At 43.5% G+C, this 21,026-nt stretch overlaps 3 long non-coding RNA genes across 9 annotated transcripts in view; 2 read left to right on the top strand and 1 right to left on the bottom strand.

The window, feature by feature from the left end:
- Positions 1–21,026, top strand: part of LOC103892893 (uncharacterized) — a 52,789-nt gene that overhangs the window by 15,067 nt on the left and 16,696 nt on the right. For all 7 annotated transcript variants that reach the window (XR_010138009.1, XR_008515155.2, XR_008515154.2 and 4 more), the window contains one exon: positions 17,566–19,629. This is a non-coding gene — a long non-coding RNA (uncharacterized LOC103892893). The remainder of the gene's footprint in view (positions 1–17,565; positions 19,630–21,026) is intronic.
- LOC129051105 (uncharacterized) lies at positions 1,152–5,710 on the top strand. Its single transcript, XR_008515162.2, has 2 exons — positions 1,152–1,565; positions 3,431–5,710. It is a non-coding gene; the product is annotated as an uncharacterized LOC129051105 (long non-coding RNA).
- Positions 14,425–19,350, bottom strand: LOC129051104 (uncharacterized). Its single transcript, XR_008515161.2, has 2 exons — positions 19,004–19,350; positions 14,425–15,733 (listed from the first exon to the last, which is right to left on the bottom strand). It is a non-coding gene; the product is annotated as an uncharacterized LOC129051104 (long non-coding RNA).

The raw sequence follows: 21,026 nt of genomic DNA, 5'->3' as shown, positions 1-21,026 counted from the left end.
TGCTGAATCTCCGTAGTTGTCTTGCATTTTGCATAGGCCATATAGCAGGTGTGGCACCCAAGTGGTTTCTTCTGTTATCTGCATCTCCATTGCTTCAAGCTGTTTGCTCTTGTGTTCATTCTCCCCATCTGCCCAGAGTTCCCAATTGTCCCCTAATGCTGAAGGAACACGTACAGGAAGGGCACATTCTTTTTGGGGGAAATTGAGGTTAGAACTCTCTGGTTCAAGCCAGGTCTGAATGATAACACATTTCCTTGGTACAGCAAACACTGGTGCTGAAAACTTGCTCATGCAGAATAGGTGGGAAGAGGGTTGCTATATGCTCCTTTAAGGGAAAAAGAGGGCAAAACACAGGGCGGGTGGTTATGACTTGCTGAAAACCATGAGGTAGATAGGGTTAGGGTTCTCTGAGTAGTTTGGTGTCCTTTCCATTGTTCTTTAACTGTTTTCTCCATGAAACAGCCAGATTCCAATTCAATTGGGGTTAGTCTTTTAATTTTTGGCAATTATTCCTGTATAATTGGTTAGAGAATGGAATGGATGGGGTGAGGGCATTGCTAAGGATTGATTCCAGTGAATATAGACAGAATGAGGACAGAGGATTTCATGAGAATGACAAAGATCAGTCAGTTCAAGAATATATTTTATTGACTTTCCCTGAGCTCAGGCCCCTCTCCGGGGAGCTAGGAAGGCTGAGGGGAGTAGGGGGCAAGAACAATGAAAAATTTAAATGTTAAAACTCCTGCCTTGGGAAGTGTCCAGTGTGTTCTAACAATGACAGCATGCTCTTTAAACAAGCAGTGCACATTCATTCCACAAACATTTCTTGAACGGCTAGGAGAGGCCTGGCTGCGTGCTATCCGACTACCCAAATTTACCAACCCAAGGGCAACTTCATTCTTAATTCAGCATGTCAGGCAGTGGTGCTTTTCTAGCTAAAGGCCTTGTCTGTGTGGCCCTTTGCAAAGAAATGCCACTTTTGGGACCTGATTAGGAAAGGAGAAAGCAACACATTCATGCCACATAGCAGGACATTCGCGGATGCCTTGCCTGTTTCTGACACTTGGTCATAGCTGTGTTCTAAGTCTGTGGTCACAAAGGTTTCCATGGATATTTTAAAGTGCTTTGTGTGTCGGAAACTGTGAATAAAAAGGTAAGGGGGGAAAGGCTAAGCAGCAAGCTCACCCAAACCCTAAACCTCAGACTCTTGGAAGGAATCAGCTGCATAAAATAGTCCCAAACTGCAAACATGCCGTCAGCCAGGACGACGAAGGAGACGTTTCCAGAGACTGGTGGTTCTGCAGTCTCTGGAGGCCTTGGCGGCACACAAGTCCACACTGAGGAGTGGAGATCCTTTTTAAGTTTCAGAAAGCAAAGCACTTTCTCCCTGCCGCACCCCTTACCTTGCTCCCTTCTGATGGTCCTGGTCTTCTCTCCAGGGTGCTCCTGGCTGACCCCAGGGCTCACACTAGCCTCCCTCTTGACAGCGGCCACCTCTCCTGCCAGCTCTTCTCTGGGAGAGCAGGAATCCTACCTTTCAGATTCCCCACAGTTTCTGAAAGAAGGTATTGTTATTTTCTCCAAACTGCCCAGGTTAGGAACAAAGGTGGATTCTGGATCTTCTTTAAGCAGGATAGAATGGAATTGGCATTCCTTTAAAATGGCTTGTTATTACAGCTGATTTCTGCTAACAATTACCTGACAATATAGAAAGAGGATCTGACTCCTTTAGGGTGTTGTTGAGTTTTGCTTTTCTCATTTTCTTTTTGCGGAGCCTTAAAAAAATTCGTGTGTAGTTGGAGTTTTGATTTAGACAGGTCTAGTATATTTATATCAGTGATGTGTAAATCCTACTAGGTAAATTATTATTTTATAAAAATGTGTGTGTGTGCTTCCCAGAGAAGAGAAAATGGGATATTTTATTTCATTTGATAGTCAAGTTGTCTCTTCTTGAGAACAGAATTTTGTAGGAAAAAGGATGAGTTGCTGAATTTTGAAAACATGTCTATGAAGAGTATGACGAGATGGTTTGTTTCACAAGTGGGCTCTGTATTTTTTATTATTTGATTTGAGCAAATGCTTTGCACAAAACTGATACTCAACAGATATTTGTTGAAAAGAATTGTGCCTGCTTTCCTTGATATGCTGAAGTAGAGGAAGTCCCTGCTCTATGCTGGAATGGGAGATTGGAGGGTTGAAGACTGCCCTGCAACAAAGACTGGGCAGATGGGTAGGGCATTTGGTTAAACCTAAAAGCCAATTTTTGTCAGTACAGTACAACCTCCATAGATCTTTCAGGGAGTAATTGTAAATCAGGAGTGCCTTAGACCAAAAATGTGACCTCTGTGTTTCTATAACTATGTTAATGTGACCTGTAAAACAGTTCACTTCTCAACAAGTCAGTTTCCTCATATTTAAAATGAGAAGTTGTCCTGAGTTTCTAAAGATGTTTAGGCTGCATTGTCTTGGGCCTGCTCAGGATTTTGACTTCTGAGATAAAAGCTGGATTTAAAAAGCCAATCCAAGCCAAACACCTGGCATTATTAGCATTGTTATTCCATCAGATCTGTTTGTTTGATAAAGAAGCTGGGGGTGGAATTGGTGGTGCCTTAAATACCCTAGCTTGGTGCAGAGGTAAGATACTGTGTCCGGGCACGGTGGCTCATGCCTGTAATCCCAGCACTTTGAGAAGCCAAGGCGGGCAGATCATGAGGTCAAGAGATCGAGACCATCCTGGCCAACATGGTGAAACCCGGTCTCTACCAAAATTACAAAAATTAGCTGGGCGTGGTGGCACGCGCCTGTAGTCCCAACTACTTGAGAGGCTGAGGCAGGAGAATCACTTGAACCTGGGACACGGAGGTTGCAGTGAGCCAAGATCATACCACTGCACTCCAGCCTGGGCCACAGGGTGAGACTCCGTCTCAAAAAAAAAAAAAAAAAAAAAAAAAATCCTTGCAGCCTGACAGCCTGACATATGTCAGGAGCTCAGTAGACAATCAAACAAAAATTCCCTGAATACCAGAAGATTTGGCTGTTTGGGGTTGAGTGGAAGCTGCCTTGGGAGTTAAGATGGGCTGTAGCTTTTCAGAGGCAATTTGTCGGGAGGACTCATGTCCACATCATATTCTTCATAATGTGTGCCTTATACCAAATACATACAATCCCTCCAATTCCCCCCTTTTTTTTTAGAGACAGAGTCTCACTACGTTGCCCAGGCTGGCCTAATATTCCTGGGCTCAAGCGATCCTCCTGCCTTAGCTACCCAAGTAGCTGGGACTATAGGCACACGAGACACCAGCTACCAGAATCTCTTTTTGATGAGGATGGATTTATGGCAGATAGATAGGTTTTTGTTTGTTTCTACCAAAACTAGATGTCACCTTCCCCTTTCACCCTTTGTTCCCACCTTCTTGTCTCCCTCTTGCAGGCCCCACACATTGATTTTAATTTTCAACACTTAGCACCTGACTTAGTGATCTAAGATCACTGACTCAGAAAACAGGAAAGGTCAGTCTGCCTAACACCTCACCCAGCGTCCTGGGATTAGCATCCAAAACAAACAGATCAGAGATGGGATGCAGACTCCCAAGAGATGATTCCCACGTGTGAGAAAGCCCAGGAGAAGCGGATGGCGGATGGCGTTTCTCAAGCTCGCTGACGTCACTCAAGTTCATGATCCAAGGCTTCACCCTACTGGGGTTGGGGGGTTGGGTTCTACCGGAAGAGCGAAGCTGGTGGATTAAGAAAAATGGTGGTAGGGAGAGGGAAGGAAAGGAGTTCTTTCTGCGAATCAAAGGAGAAACCAAATAAAATGAATGAAGTCCAAGAAAAATACAACTCTATTGTTTTGGGGGCATAAGAGGCTGGCTTGGAGGCTTCATTGAGTAATTCGAGTCACACCCTTTCTCTGTGGGCCTGAAGGAATGTTGGCTGTTTCTCTGGAGCCCAGGTGGGAGGTGGGTAGACAGGTCTATGGAGATGAGAATTTCTTGGAGCTGTACCTCTCTGAACATCCCCACGGCCTTGCAAGCTGGGAGGCTGGGACACAAAGAAGCAGGAATGCAGTACTGAATCAAGGCCAAGGAGCAGCGGCCATGGGAGGGGACGGCGGGAAGAGAAAAAGGCAGAAGAAACCTAGAAAACAGGGAAGGAAGTGACTCTGTTCTTTTTCTCCTCTTCTGAACAGGGGCTTCTCTGTCCTTAAGAGCCCCTTGGCTCCCTTTCATTAAGCCATGGGGTGGATACCCAGGGAGAGGTGGTGTGTCTGGGTCGGGGGTGTGATGGGAAGCAGGAAGCACCAGTCATTTCACAAGAAGGCTTGACATTGGAGAGGGAGCCAGCAAAAACTGGCAGACCCCCAAGGTGGGGTAGGAAAGTCTGGCCTAGCGTGAAGAACACTTGGCTCCACAGAGTTCTGTGGGTTTGTTAAAAAACAGGGCAGTCCACAAAGTTGTGCTGCCAGCCCACCTAAAACATCCCTTTCTCTCCTCATCCTTGATTGTTTCTCTGCAATGACACGTCTACCTCTGGTGGTGAACTTCCACAGCCCAAAGGAGGATTAATGTGACCAGATGTCTTGGCAGGATTGTCCGTCCCAATAGCAAGTCCTTAATTATAATTGTCAAGAATGTATGTGGGCTCCTGGTGGATCCTACTACCTTATCTCATCCCTCTTCGCCTTTCACTCTTTCTTCTCTTTAGATTTCAGCAAGAATCATATTTGTGTAGATATAGCTCTGGAATTGCCTGTAACTCTCCTTTGGGGAGAGTTTCACTGTTGGATCAGTCAGTATTCTGTTCCTTCTGTAGCTGTTTGTCCCTTTCCTGGACTGGGAATCTTTTTCCCAAACTCTAGCCTCAACACTCCCCAAATTCCAGCTTGTATTCTTTAACTATTAATAGTGAAGATGCAGGGTATATCTCTTTGTTCTTATTCTGGATACACATTTATCCGACTCATAAAGTGTCCTGTCTTGGTGTATCTGAAACTTCATCCCCGTGAGAAAGATGATGTTGTTAGGGAGCTTTCCATTTTTTTTTCCCCAAAACACTTGTTCTACAGTTGGATTTGTTTTGGTTCCAAGGTCTCTGGACTTAATGCTAATGGAAATTATTACTGATCTAATGCACAGTAGCACTCTGGATTCCGAACTCCTGGGTTCTCTCTTTCTTTTGACCAACTTGGTCTGCGACTTTAGAAAAGCTATGCCACGTTCTCTGTGCTTCAGTTCTAGTTCTACCTTTTACTCAAAGAAAGTTCCTCATCAAGATTCAGTGTCTGCTCGCCCTTTCTTTGTCCTTTTCCAAGGCCAGGATACTTACTGTAAAGATCTTCGACAGGCTTCCTTGTGGGAGAGTTTGTTGAGAGTGAGTTTGGAGGAGCTTAGGATGAAGGAGGAGTTGGAGGCAGTCAAGAGCTTTTTGGGCTGAAAGATGGTAGTCCATTTGCTTTTAAGGAAACCATACCTTACCCTAGAGAAGAGCTAATCATCTATGGGGCACCAGCCCCAGAATCTTTAGGGTTTAGAATTTGTATGGCAACCACTGCGGAAAATATCTTTGAAGTGAACAGAAGAGGGATGAACCAGTCTGGAAATATTTTCACCATGCCAAAAGCCATGTTTACAGTAGAGCATATGGACAGAGTTTAGAGTTGATATATTTCCATCACTTAAAAAAAAAAGATGATCCATCCAATAAAGGTTTACAGTAGTGAGTGCTTGTGTCTGAATTCTGTTTATCTGATATGACGTAGAAGTACCTAATGACAGCACTTCAACATTTCCCATTATCACAACGATACCATGCAGTGTTCGGAATTAAAAATCAGAACTCAAAGCATTGCTTTGCAGAAGAGGCTTTGCCAGCTACACAGAAAATTGCTGTCCAAGTAAAGCCTTGGTTTAGGGGTGCTGCCATTAGTGCTAGGCCACTGATAACAAACTCAGATGCTAAAAGAATGGTGTGTAGAAGGCCAGGACAATGAGAAGCGCTTATTACAGTCTGTGTTCTCAGCTATGATTGTGTGCTGATTGGGTGCCCTCTGCAAAAATGTTGCCACTATTGATGAGAATAATCCTTGAATTCTTTGTTGAAAAGCCACTATGAGTGAAGGCTTTGTGCTAAGTGTGTCATAAACACCCTGTGTGCTTCCTATAGCACCACAGGCAGTAGGCTTGGGTTTCCAGCCTGATTATCTACAATGGGGGATAACACTAGTGCCTCCCTTTGAGGTTACTATGAGGATTAGACACCCTGGGTGTCATGTGGAAGAGTTCCTGGCATCTAATAAGTGCTCATTACAGGATAGTTGGATTGGCTGTCATGCCCACCACCATTTGAAGGCAAGCTCAAGCTCAGAGCAGTAAAGAAACACATCCAGAGTTTAGCTAGGAAGAACCGCGGTCTGTCTGTAACTGAAGCCTGGACTCTTCTCATCTCTGAAAGAAAACCGAGAGAAGCCCTGGATTACAACTTGAGCAGCCATGTGGGGCACTGACATCCCATGCCACATGTTTCCCACAACAGGTATCTTGAAAAATGTTACTTGGAGGAAAGGAGAAGAATTCAAGAGCCATTCACGAGAGACTAATAACTTAAAAATAGGTCTTAGGAGTGGTTCAGATTTTCTGGATATTTGAAAAATTTCCTAATAAAAAGTTGGGAGAAAAAAGTATGGTGTAATGGAAGCAAGAGAAAGCTAATTTAGAAGGCAAGAAGGCCTTTGCCCAGTGTTCCAAAGCTCAGCACTTTCTAGAAGAAAGAAGGAGCAGCAGTGGCCTGAGGCTCTGAGCCCCTGGCCTGGGGGGTGGCCACGGAGAGTTGCTTGGCTTGATTGGGAGGACATCTACCCTAGGTGGAAGATAGGTTCTAAGGAACAAAAAGCCACTTTTCTCAAAGCCTTGCTGATTTCCACATTACATAATGTAGAGTTATGTGTCTGCTGTGGGGTTGGCAGGAGCCTGAATGTGATATGTTGATAATACATGGAGTCTTGCATGCAAACTTTGTTTATACACTAGGCCCTCCCTCCAAGTCCAGGGGCGGGTAGCTGGCTGCACAGCCTCCATCAGAGTCTGGAAGAGTCAGTGTTTTATGGCCACTCATGTTTATTTTGCTGTCTAACTATGTTAGCCATTGTGAATTTGGTTAAAGCAAAGCACCGTAAAGAAAATGGAGAAAGCATTCTTTGATATAGAAGCAACTGTATTTCCATATGTATCTTCCCTGTCAGATGGCATCCCTGTCCAGAGAGAAGGGGCCACTCAGGGTTAGAAAGGAGACTGGGGACCTGTTTTGAACCTTTAGCTGCTTTCCTAAAAATTTTGCTCCAATGTGAGTGTTCATTTAAATATTCAACCAAGTTTTATGTCAAAGTTGGCTGTTAGCTGCTGAGAACGGAGAACTGGCATTCCATCTTTGAAGGGATGGCAGAGAGATGCATTTCACTTTGTCACTTCCAAGCCATCTGATCTGAGTGATCAGAAAAGAGATCAGCCCTTCTCAAGAAGACTTCACCATCCCAGCCAAGAGGGAGCTCAGGCCTCAGGTTGAGGCAGGTTCCCATGAAGCAGCCAAATGTTTGCAAAACAAGCACCGAGATGAGGAGGCTCAGTCTGCAGAGACATCTCAAGGTTGCGACAGTCTTGGAAGATGTTAGTGAGCTGATGGAAGAGCCCTGGGGAGCCAAGGCTGGGAGACAGCTGCCTGGGCAGAGCTGGGGTCCCTTCCAATCACTGCCTGAAACGCAAGTGTGCTGAGCAAGGAAGGGCTAACTGGCTGCTGTAATTGTCTGGTGTTTATATTTGAAAAAGGATACTACACTTCCAGGATAATTCCCTCCAGCCTCCTCTAGGGCTAAGATTTCCAACTGGTCTAGAGTCCTGAAGAGAAATCAGGGGCTGATTACCTGGCCGGCTGGGCTGCAATCACACCTTTCAATACTAATTATCTGCTCCTTGAGTTCAATGACATTGAGCGTTCAGGCTCTGGCTGGGGTGAACCTTGCTCATTGGTTTGCATCACTGGCTTAAGACAATGATTTGAATGGACAAAGTACCCGCACTGTGCCTTGATAAGCAGGAAATGAACGCTTGTTTGCAAATAAGATTGGGAAATGTGATCAGCTTTTTGTTCGGCATCTGTCTTTGGCTAACAAGTCTGATAATACTAATATAGAAATAATATGTTAGGAGACACCAGTGATGGAGCCTTTTTTATAACTACCCCCAACTTTCTGTACCTGAAACCATGGAAGGAGAAAAGGGGATGCCTTCTCCCCCACCACCCCCGAAAGTATTCTAGTTTGATTTTTTTTTTTTTTTTTTTTTTGTGGAGGTTTGGAGAAACAGTTTCCAACTTGATACAAGATACCTTTACAGTGTTGCAGTGTTGGTATTTGTTCATATATGTGGCTTTTTCTAAATGCCCGCCTCTATTCCCAGCCATCTGTGATTCCCTCCCCCAAGAAAGCCCTCCTTCACTGAGTAGAATATAAATTTTACTCCTACTTGGATGCAACGTAATGGAGCTTCATTAGTCACATAAACAGCTTTGGTGCAGGTTCATTCCAGTGGCATCTCTTGGTGACGAGAATGTATAATGAGTGTTTGGCAACTCATGGGGGAGTTAGCTGTGGGCTGGGTGAAGAGAGAGAGAGATTATAAGCCAGTATCTGGCTTGGAACTGCTTGTGTTGGTGTCCAACAAAATGTATTGTTTCTGCTGAAGGACACGGGACAAGGAGTACATCTTCATGGTCTTTAATCTTTCAGGAATGTTATTTTCAAATCTTGACCCCTTGATCACAAATTACAGAAGCCCATTGTCATGGGTTGAATTGTGCTCCCCAAAAGATGTTGAAGACCTAACCTCTAGGACCTCATAATGGGACCTTACTTGGAAACAGGGTAATTGCAGATATAATTAGTTAAGATGAGGTCATACTCATCTTTGGGTATAGCTCAATTACTGCAGACAGTAGGGTGGGCTCCTAATCCAATATGACCCATATCCTTATAAAAAGGGAGAATTTAGACACAGCCATATACAGAGGGAAGATGCTGTGATGAGATAGAAGAAACCCTATGAGAAGGTGGGAAATTGAAAGGAAGTATCTATAAGCCAAGGAATGCCTGAGGCTCCCAGAAGCCAGGAGAGAGGCATGGAACAGATCCTTCGGAGGGAACACGGCCCTGCTGATACCTTGATTTTAGACTTCTAGCCTTCAGGACTCTGAGAAAATACATTTCTGTTATTTCAACCCCCTCCCCACCTACCCCTGCCCAGTTTGTGGTCTCTTGTTATTGCAACCTGCGGAAACTAATATATCCAGCTTCCACAGACCGAGATAGTTTGGAAAGGAAGAGAAGTATCAGCTTACCCAACTCAAACAACACTCATGTTCTTTTGTTTGCCAGCTTGGGCACTGGGAAGTTCTCAGGATCCTTGGGTTGGTTACCACTGGAGTCTCAGCAGTCCCAGGCCTATCTTGGAGGTGGTGAAATGTCAGGGGACTAAACCAACTGCAAGCACACCCCTGACCACATTACTAAAAGGGGTCAGGATGTAATTGAGACAGCTCTTTGGTATGAGGGACTTGCACTTTGAATTCCTATTTCATCCTGTTAGCTTCTCTTCCTTCAACCTTGAAGGGCAGGAAAGAGAAAATGGCTTAGGTACCGGAGCTTAATTTATAGGCAAACATGGTCAAAGCCAGAGGCAGTTTTAATGGATTTTCTTACCGCGTCGTCCAATCTCAGGGCCTTTTGTGATAGACTGGATTGTTCCCTTTAATACGCCTCCCATGCAGCTTCCCCCAATATAGCTGGAACCTGGAAAGAATGGAGACCCTCTGGGCTGAAAATAGTGCACTTCACCTTTATCTCTTTGACACTATTCTGAGGATCATTAAGTCCACTAGGTCCTGATGTGATTGTCTATTTGGCTTCTGCCGTTGATGAGAAAGACAACCAGGGAGGAGTTTCTTTTGCTCCAGCCTCTCCCCTTTGCCGTGGTCATGTATGATGCCATTGAACCATAGAGCTATAAGGACCCTCAGTGATCAATATTAAAACTTCCTTATTTTTACTTGAAAACGCTGAGATCCAAAGAGGGAATAGAACTCACTCAAATGCTCTTGACTTGGTGGTACTGGGCTGCATGCCCGAGTGTTCTGAACCTTGCTCTTCATTTCTAACCATGGCCCCATTTCTTCCTCTTGAGAAGTTTTTGGGTTTGTTTCCTGATTTGACAATTCCTCAGTGCTCTATTGATAAGGTTTGGCTGTGTCCCCACCCAAATCTCATCTTAAATTGTAGCTCCCATAATTCCCACGTGTTGTGGGAGAGACCTGGTGGGAGTCACTGAATCATGGGTGCAGTTCCCCTATACTGTTCTCATGGTAGTGAATAAGTCTCACGAGATCTGATGGTTTTATAAGGGGTTCCCTCTTTCACTTGGCTTTTATTCTCTCTTGGCTGCCGCCATGTAAGACGTGCCTTTCACCTTCCACCATGATTGTGAGGCCTCCCCAGCTGCATGGAACTGTGAGCGCATTAAACCTCTTCTTTATAAATTACCCAGTCTCTGGTATCTTTATCAGACTTCCCATTTGTCTTCCCCAAACTCCCATTTTTGTGCCACCAGACCACTTAAAAGTTGCTTTCCCTGTCTCCATGCAGCCTGTCCACTCCCTTTGGGCTACTTTTATCAGTAAGTAAAGAAGAATTGGTATTTTTTGAGCACCTACTGTTTGCCATGCACAATGCTGAAATGCTTTCCCAAATGTTAGCAGAAGAGGAGAGTGCGGCTCACAGAGGTCAAAGTCATGCCCAAGGTCATGTGGCTATTAAAAAATAGAGCTGGAATCCAAATGTCTCTGGGGAGGCTCTTTCTCCAGCTCGAGAAAGGGGACCACACCCATGGTACCATGCTTGGATGTAGCAAAGGGAGGGTAAAAATGGTACCTCTGTGCTGTTCTTCCAGTCTCTGACACATTCTTCCAGCTCAACTCTTTCCACACTAACAAAAGCATTTTAATTCAAAAGGAGCAATGCCTGCTATCTATAAAAGAGGTGGTTTATATATTTTTTTCCTGCTCTGCACTTTTCTAGCATAAACAGAACACCCTCTGGTGGTAGCAAACACAGACTCCCCCATCTCACACTTAAAGGCCCAGCATCAGAGTCAAAGCAAATCAACACATATTTGGTGGGCACCCACGATGCCCAAAGTGAAAGGAGTGATGTGTAAGCTCCTCTATTTGAGTTGGTTACAAGCCTCGAGGGGGATGACTCAGGTGCTGCTCAGCAAGTCAACAGGCCAAAAATAAGGGTGTTCTGTGAGGAAACCGGCCGCCGGCCACCCTCCATCCACCTTCGAGCGTTTCTTGTCACGTCTCTAGCCTAGTTTGGTTGCTACAGCCACTATCACATCCTGCTCACTTGTTTTGATGCCCTGGCTGAGATGTTGCCCCACCTCCTTCTAAAATGGCCTGGATGATGTAGTGGAAAGACTGGGAGCCCTGGCTCCTAATGTCCTGACCCTCCTCTCCTGTAGGAAATGGGTGAGGGGGTGGGGAACACTGGGCTCCATTTTCTGCATTTGTAAATAAGTGGGCTATATTTAATAATAAAAAGAATCCTTCTTCCAGTTCTAAAACGTTATAATTTTTTGGTGCCAATCTCTGTTCAATCACTCTCTTCAAGACCTTGGCCAAAACTCTTTCTTTTAATTTTTTCCTAACTCTAACTCACTCTGACCTTCAAAGCACTTAACCAAATCGTTATTGTAGACTATTTTATGCTTTTTAAAATAGGTCTCTGGAATGGTTTAGAAATTTTGTATTTTGTTTTCTGAGCAAGTTTTTCAGCTATTGAGTGTAGAATCACATTTGTTTGTAATCCAAGGCCCTCAGAAATCTGTATTGTATGATAGAAGTTAATTGTGAATTCCTATGTATTAACTTGTCACTGACAGTATTTTTTTCATCCAGTCTGCTGTTAAATTCTTAGGTGGTTTAGATGTTTTTAAGTCAACACGTTCATGCAGGTAGGGAAGATTCTCAAGCAGAAATGGGGGGAAATGCCCAGTTGGTGTAGTATACTGGCCCCATATTATAGAACACACAATAAAAAGTTTGCATTTTTGCAATGTCCTTTCTGGTAATAAGACCATTAGTGTTCTTGGCCTTTTTGGCTATGCCTTTTTCTGCCACTGCCATTTATTGTTCATCTTACCTCAGCTGGAGATAAAATTGTCCACAGGGTCAGGGATTCTGGGTTCTAGTGGCTGTTATTGATCTCTCCCTTGAACTAATTAAGCCTACACAAAGTAATGGCATTTATTTATTAATTAAACAGATTTTGATTGAGCCCCTGTCAAATTCTAGGCACAAATTCTGCCACAGCAGAGAGCAGCCCTCAAGGAGCTTAAAATTTGGACTGGAAGATAGAGCAAATAAAAATTTTTAGAAATTGTGATAAATATTCAAAGAAATCAAACTATATAGAGAACAATTATTGGGGTGGGGTGGGATGGGGGCTCTCTCCTGCATCAGGGGTAGCTAGGAAAATGCTCCTGGAGAAGATGACATTTAAACTGGAACCTGGAGGATGAGGGGCATCATTCACAAGGAGAGAGTGAGAGGAGAAGGGATGGGAGAGGGTATCCTAGGCAGAGAAAAGAGCACATTCAAAGGCCCTGAGGTAGAGAAGACTGGTATGTTGGAGGAGCCAAAAAGAATGCTGACAAGGCTAGCATGCCCTGGCACCCACTCTCCAGGCCTGGGATAGGCATGTTATAAGCTTGAATTCCAATTCTCGCAATAACCCTAAGAGGTAGGCATAGCTTTCCCTGGGTTTCAGATGTGGACCTTATTTCAGTTTTTCAAGCCCACACCCCTAGAATGTGGAGAATCTGGGTTTGTTCTCCTTCCCACCCGCCATGCTTCAAGGCTTTCAGTTGGCTTGGGTGTGTGTCTCGGTAAGGAAGTCAGAATGGATCACCTGTCAGAACTGGGGAGGCTGGGGCTTGGCTGGCAGGATGTGGAGTGTGTGTATTTTCTGTTTATTCTTGAAGTTTCCTTCCCTGCAAATACATGCCTAGTTGCCATGTGCCTTTCACAAGGAAGCCAACGCCAGCACTCCATCGCTCATGAGCAGTCCTGCAAAAACAAATCCATATCCTTAATGCAACCCTAGGTGCCAGCAAGTCAGGCCTGCACTGGCCAGGCAGCCTGGAACTTAGGAACAATCTGGTCCTCAGGAAGGGAGGGAAGAAAAACAATTTCAAATTCCAGGCACCTAGGGCCTCTTACAGACGGCCATTGTTGGGAGAAGGGAAAACTAAACTGTGTAAAGGAGCTGGTGGCGCCTCTGGGAAGGGTAGAGGATATTGAGGTTAGGGGCTGCTGCTCAGGGTGTGTGCACAGTGGGCATGGGATGGGGTAATCTGAAGAAAGAGCTGAACAGTTCACTTGTGTGAGCTTGGGCAGCTTGCTTTTAAGTGCCTCAGTTTCCTCATTTTAAAATGATGAGAAGAGTAATATCTGCCCCGGTTCCCTCAAGTTGGGCATACAAATGTGAATAGGCTTAGAAAAGGGTGACAGACTCTTTAGATGTCAGGGATTGCAGAAGAGGGCTGCCTCCCTCTTTAATTATTCTGTTGATTAGGACCTCTGGTATGTCTTAGTAAGTTTCCCCTCCTGGGAATAACCACCTGAGAAGAGCCCTGTAGTTTCCTGTTGCCCAAGGTGAAGGTGGTGGTTGGATGCTCTTCAGGAGTGATCAAGGTTAGGTTAACCCCCAAAAAGCTTTGGTAGCTGCAGAATGGAATCAGCATATCAAGTTTTAAAGCACCAGGAGCCACCAGAGAAAGATGCAGCAGGGCTGTTGATACATGTTGATGATGATGACAACAATGAAGATGGTAACAGTGATCATTCATTGAGTTGACTGAGTACACTGCATGCCTGGTAAGTAGCACAGGGCACTTCATTCTTATCATCTCATTTGGTCCTCACAGGAAGTCCATCAGGCAGGTGCTAGGATGATTTCCACCTTGCAGATGAGAAGGTTGAGGCACAAAGGGGTTGATAATTTGCGTAACATCATACTGCTAGTAAGTGGCAGCGCTGATACTCAAAGCCACATATATCTGACTCCAAAAAGAATAATCTGCTAATATTATACATGGATTTTTTTAAAGAAATGAACTTTAAAATTTGCATCGTTAATGTCTGTCTTCCTAGAAGACTTGTATAATATAAGCATATACGAACTATATTTAACATTTATTGGTGAAAAATTATTTACCATGTGAGGTTGCTTGATTTGTTGTTTTGTGCATTTTTGGTCTCTGGAGCTTCAGAGAAAGGAAATATTAATATAACGCAAAAACTATCCGCTGACAGCTGGTACTGTTTGTTTTCTGTCATATGCTTTTTAGTCCAGTAAGTTAGCCAGAGAATGGATGGGTCGGGAAAATATGTTCCATGTAGAGGGAACAGCGTGTGCAAAATCCAGATAGAAGAGAAAACATGGTGGGTTCTGGGAATGGCAGGTCGGTAAGGTAATTGGAAAACAGAAGGCCAGTGCAGGTATGGGATGGAGTGAGAGATAAACCTGGGGAAATAGGCTGGGGTCAGACCAGAAAAAGCCTTCTCTGCGATGTTAAAGACTTTGCAGTTCATCCAAAACCAATGAATACCATGAAGCTGAAGACAGACATGATCCAATTTGCATTTTAGAATGAGAATGCTGGGTGGAATGCACCACTTCTCTTGCTGCAGGCCTAGAACCATATATTTCCCCATTCAAATGGCAAGAGCAGTTGAATGTTTTTATGTCCTAGCTCAGTACTCCAGAAGGCTCCTTGAAAGCATACAGCATTTTCTTCTTTGGTGTCAGGGAGTCCAGCCAACCATAGCTGTTGCTGCAGCCTGGCCCTAACCTCAGAAGACTGCATGCTTTCCCCACTTTCAATCCAGAGGTATGCTTCCTGCATTTATTTTTCTCTATGAGATACTAAAAAGACAGGTGCTGAGTTTTGGGGCTTTCTGCTCTCTGTTAGCCCTTATTCTGTGTTGTGCTGAATGCTCAGCTGAAGCTACATGGAAGTGGGTATGTGCTATGAGTTCCTGAGCGACCATTTACCTTAGCTATAAGTCATTCTGCACGCCAGGAAGGAGCAGGTTGATAAAGAGTGGTATTTCTTTACTCAATAACAAAATAGAAATGTTGTTTGTATCCTACTAGCACTAGAATCCCTAAATGTTGTCTTCACCCACCACAATGGCAGGCTGGACAGTGACAGGTGAATAGAGATTAAAAAAAATCTCTCCTTGACGTTGCTCTTCCCTGAAGTCAAAGACACCAGCATCTCTTTGCTCAGTCTTCTCTAGAAGCTGCAGATCAATGTGGAGAGGCAGGAAGAGAGGAGTGTAGCCCTGGACTTGTTTTAACCTTGGGAGTTCTTGTTGCTTATTCTGATTCAATTGTCCAATTCATTCAGTCCACTAAATACATATTTCTTGGGGCTCAGTTGCTAGGGTCAACCAATCGGGATAGAAGATCACAGGTAATGACTGCCAGGAAGCAGAGCCAATAAATTCCTTCCTTGCTGCTTCATAGGTGACAGGTCTTCAGAAGGTGAAGGACTGTTGTTTGCAGGGTGGACTTCAGTGACCTGCATGGAGCTTGGGAAACTTCACAGTTCCACTTCGAACTCCCCTGTAAGAAGTCAGAGCAAACATTGGAGGTCAATGACTAAATCATGGCTTAAACTCTTTCCGTGGGAGTCAAATTCCACTCCCAGCTGTTTAACCAGGACATCTGGAACCTGGATGTGAACATTTTGACCTCCATTTTTGAAAGGCAGTCTATCAGTTGATTACCTACTACCATCTTTTGGCCAAAGAGAGAAACAGAAGAAATAAAGATGGCCGAATGTGTTGTGTAGCCTTTGACTTAGTTAAATGGTTCAGCAGGCAAAATGGCATATTTGAAAGTTGGTCACTAAAATATTGATTATAACAACAAACTATAGATCCGAGCTACTGTTTTCTTAAAAGCACAGTGGAGAAATAATCTAAAATGTGGAGGCACCATGAATATCACTGTGGATATTTTCATTAACTCTGTAAAAATCAGTAATCTATGCCGGAAGGACATGATGACAGACAGACACATTTGTTCTTGGCATTTTAGCCTTTTTTTTTTTTTTTAACACGGTTTCACTCTGTGGAGTGCAGTGGTGCAATCATAACTCACTGCTGCCTCAACCTCTCAGGCTCAAGTGATCCTCCCACCTCAACCTCCCAAGTAGCTGGGACCACAGGCACTCACCACCACACCTGGCTAATTTCTGTATTTTTTTGTAGAGACAGGGTCTTAGCAGGCTGCTTAGACTGGTACTGGGCTCAAGCAGTCCTCCTGCCTCAGCCTCCCAGAGTGCTGGGATTACAGGGGTGAGCCACTATGCCTGGTCCCTGCCCTTTTTTTTTTTTTTTTTTCATTTTCTCTTTTTAGTTTGATAGTTGTATTATTACCAAAATTTATTAGTACATTTGGAGATTATGGATAAGTATGAAACCTTATGTCAGGCTCTGCAAAGAGGACCTCAACTTAGTTTACTTTCTGTAATGGGGATTTATTGCAAGATTGGTACATGCTGAGGGGGAGAAAGGGAGCTATCTCTCCGGATCCTAGTAGCCAGGACTGTGAGGCATAGCAACCTTCCTAGAGAACTGGGCTTTAGAGACCAATCTTGTCTTGGTTTGCTTAATATTCATATTTCCTGAAAGAGAGGAAATTGGGCTTATCTGCCACCATTCTACATGGACAACCTTAGTGGGCAGATTTTAGGATAGCATATCCCAGAAATAGTTAGCCTTCTTTGTATCTGGTTCTGTGACTTCTCAGCCATTCCCTAAGGCAGTCAGATGTGTGGTTAGAGAGAGCAGGGTTGGTTTATCCACACAACATGGGAGGAACTACATCATGATTGATATGGTTTGGCTGTGTCCCCACCCAAATCTCATCTTGAATTCCCATGTGTTGTGGGAGGGGCCCAGTGGGAGGTAATTGAATCATGGAGGCAGGTCTTTCCCATGCTGTTCTCATGATAGTGACTAAGTCTCACAAGATCTGATGGCTATCATAAGGGGAGTTTTCCTGCACAAGCTCTCTCTGTTTGCCTGCTGTCATCTGTGTAAGACATGACTTGCTCCTCCTTGCCTTCTGTCATGATTGTGAGGCTTCCCCAGCCATGTGGAACTGTAAGTCTTTTAAAGCTCTTTCTTTTATAAATTGCCCAGTCTCAGGTATGTCTTTATTGGCAGCATGAAAAGAGACTAATACAATGATATATAGGAATAAACCATATTAGTCATTTTCCTTATATTGTGTTTGGACGAGTTGGGCATCTGATGATTTTGAGGTTTTTCCTGTAGCCCCTTCTTCATACTACTTTCATCTTGTACAAAGTCTTGGAGTATAATTTTATTGTTATGACATTTACGAATGTACTTTTTTTTTCTAATGATAAAGTTTTGTCTTTATAGGTTCATCTCAAAGATCTCTCTTTGCATAATGTGTGTGTGGACCTGCCTACAGATATATTGGGTGGAAGCCCTAGGAGCCTCAAGCAAGTCTGAAGATTGGCCCTGAGAACCACTGTTCTCATTATCAGCAAGGATTTTATCCAGAGACCTCTAGGAATACATTCACTAAAATGCGACTGTGGTCCTGTGGTTGTATGAACTCTGGCTCTTCTCGTGGATTACATTTCACTGGAGTCAGGTGTTTTCTGTAAACATCATTAAACCACAAGACCAACTGCATTGAACATTTTTTGCACTACATTGTTTTATTTCTTGCTCGTCTTTTCCTTGCAGAGCTGGGGCTGGGGTGAGGTGTGTGGTGTACCTAGCACTAAAAATGTAAGAATTCTCGGAGTCATACAGGTGCACGGTCAGCACCTGAGAGTGAGCCACCCTTTAACATTTTGCCTTCTAGGTGCTTCACTTGCCTTGCCCAAGCACTAGCCCTAGATTAAATAATATGTTTCCATTAGTTTTTTTTAAATTATAATATTAACAATAGCTAGCACTTATTGAGCACTCCCTTATGTGCCAGTAAATGTGACTTAGATGTATCTGCTTATTTTTCCTTACATGAAACCCTATGAAGTAGATACAATGGGTATCATCCCTGTTTCACAGACAAGGAAACTAAAACACTGGAATGTTAAATCAGTATTTCAAGACTCATCTAGGAAGTGCCAGATCTAGGACTGGGACCTGGGCCATCTGATTTTCAGCACTTGATCTCAAACTTTCCACTATATACCTCTTCAAGGACACTTTTGTCCATGTGACAAGTAGAAAAATTCCACAGCTAGTTTGCTGACCAGCAAAGTCAGAGCTTCCCTGACACCAGTGTAATCATAACACATGGGATTTGAAACTGTGGTCAAGAATTTCAGACTAGCTCTCCAATAAGAGAAACTTCAAATATCAAACCCCCCCAGGGCAGCTCGTTTTCATCAGGGTCTTTTAAATGACTGATTCTTGGACCAGTCCATTGATACATTCATTCAACAAATATTTATCGGGCCCCTCCTGTGTACTAGATATCGTTCTAAATGCTTAGAACACAGCTGTGATTAAATTAATGCCCCTATCTTGCATAGAGGTTACATTCCAATAGTGGGGACAGATCATAAGGAAACAAACAAACATACAGTTTGATGTCATGAAGAAAATAAAGCAGATCTCGAGGGAAAGTAAGTGTTGGGTGGCCAGGAAAGACTTCTCTGAGGAAGTGGCATTTGAGCAGGGTCTTGAGTGATATGAGCAGAGAGAGAGAGAATGGGAGCCTCACATAGCAGTAGTGTAGCTACTTTATAAATAAATGTTTCCTATTGTGTATTTGACTTAACATTTTAAAAAAGTACAAGATCAACATTGACAACAATATAGTCATGAGAATGTCACTCACCATGGCTTCAGGAGCTATTTTCACCTCCTTGCTGTGGCAGGAGGGAGTAGGTGGGGTAGATGGCCCATGAAACGATTTGCTCCACGGGCAAAATCTTCTGACTAGGAATTTGAAGTCTGCTGAGTGATGCCCTGTTTGTTCTTCTGAATTAAATTAGAATTGGGCAGTCTCCATTTTGCGGTTTTCTCCTTCAGCCTCTGCTGGACCAGAGCATCAGCCAGTTTTCGTTTGTGTTGATTTCCTTGGAAGAAAAAGTCGTGGCAGAGGCTGCCCCATGTGTGCGAAAGACCACCCTTCCTGGGCTGTGGCTGCAGCCTCTGTTTCCTTTAGCCTTTCTGTAGGGCAGTGTTGTCAGGTCACCAATTCCAAATGTTGAATGACCCAATAGTGAGCACACTGGATTTGTCAGTCCTACCTAAGGCTAGGTCAGGACAAAAGCTGCCATGACAATGTCACGTGTCATTCATTGTGCAGGTGAGTGTCTTAGGTGAGGCTGGACTCTTCCTCCAAGAAGATCTGAAATGCAGTGAGCACTTTTGCTTGAAGACAGGGACTGATTTTGGTAGCGTCCTTTGGTCTCTTCTAGTTTGGGAGTCAGAGAAAGTTTGCATCAAAATGTCATCAGGGTAAGTGCGAGTGTGAGTAAAGGTGGATGTTTCTAGGGCATCTCTGGCCGGAGGTAACATTTTAACATTTCAGAGCCAAATTTTTAGTTTTGGCAAAAACACGTTTTGCAACTCAAAACTTCTCTTCCTGCTTTACCCTGATTAGTTGCTGGTTGAAAACACTCGGCATCTCAACTGTGTCCTCCCCGCCCTATTGCCACCCCTTTTCTCCAGCTGCTAACTTGCGAACTCAGGGCCGTGCCCAGCGTAGACATTTATAGCAGTTGCAGGGACATAGGTGGGAAGAAAGGAGGGAAAGAAGACAGGGAAGGAAGGTGGAAGGGGGGAAAGAAGAAATTCATTATCTATCCACTTTTAGACCTGGAGATAACATTTTTCTCCAGGACATGGTGCAGGCCTCAGCAGTTAGAATAGTCAGGTTCAAATCTTAATCCCCCACTGAAAACACCGTGTGACCTTAGACAAGTGACAGAACCTTTCTGAGCCTTAGATTTTCCTCATCTCTAAAGGAAGAATGTGAGGGATTGATTTCAGTGAGATAGCTCCTGTCAAATGCTGCTGCTACCGTGTTTAGCAAATTGCTTAACACATAATAAGCATTCAACCTGAGAGTTTTATTGTTACTTTATTGGGTACTGAGACCTCTGTTTCTGGGGTGGCACTGCCTGACCTGGGGTGGAGTTACACCGTGTATCCTAGGTCCACCAAGTCTGTGGCTTTACATAGCTAAGAGGTTTGAACAACCCCAAAGCTTCTATCATACAAGGATTTCATAGAGATTCAGATACCAGCAAAGCTGTTGGAAGCTGTGATGGTTAAGTTTATGTGTCAATTTGGACAGGCTGCAGTATTCAGTCATTTAATCAAACAATAATCTAAGTGTTGCTAGGGAGGTATTTTGTGGATGTTAACATTTACAACCTGTTGACTTTAAGTAAAGGGGATTACCTTGGATAATGTGGGTGGTCCTCATCCAATCAGTTGAAGGCCTTGGGACCAAAAACTTGGAGGAGAAATTCTGCCTTAAGACTGAAGCCTCAGCTCACACAGGAATTTCCAGCCTGCCAGCCTGCCCTATGGATTTTAGACTTTCTAGCCCTGAGAACTGCATGAGCTAATTCCTGAAAGTAAATAAGCTAATAAATACTTGTATTTTATATTATGTTATTGTATTATTTTATATAAACTATCACACAGTTATGTTACCTTTATATAATATAATTATATGCTATTTCTAATAAAATTTATATTACATGATATATTCTATATTATGTTATGTGCCAAATTATAAATTATAAGTACATGTAAATTTATGTATAAATACTTAAATTATAATAATTTATAATTTGATATCTAATATATATCATAATAAATACATGCATTTATAATAATTTATA

This window comes from Pongo abelii, chromosome 19 (genome assembly GCF_028885655.2).
Source record: "Pongo abelii isolate AG06213 chromosome 19, NHGRI_mPonAbe1-v2.0_pri, whole genome shotgun sequence".
Classification (NCBI taxonomy): Eukaryota; Metazoa; Chordata; class Mammalia; order Primates; family Hominidae; genus Pongo; species Pongo abelii.
Note: the sequence above shows the minus strand (reverse complement) of the source record. Positions and strands in the feature narration are given on the sequence as shown.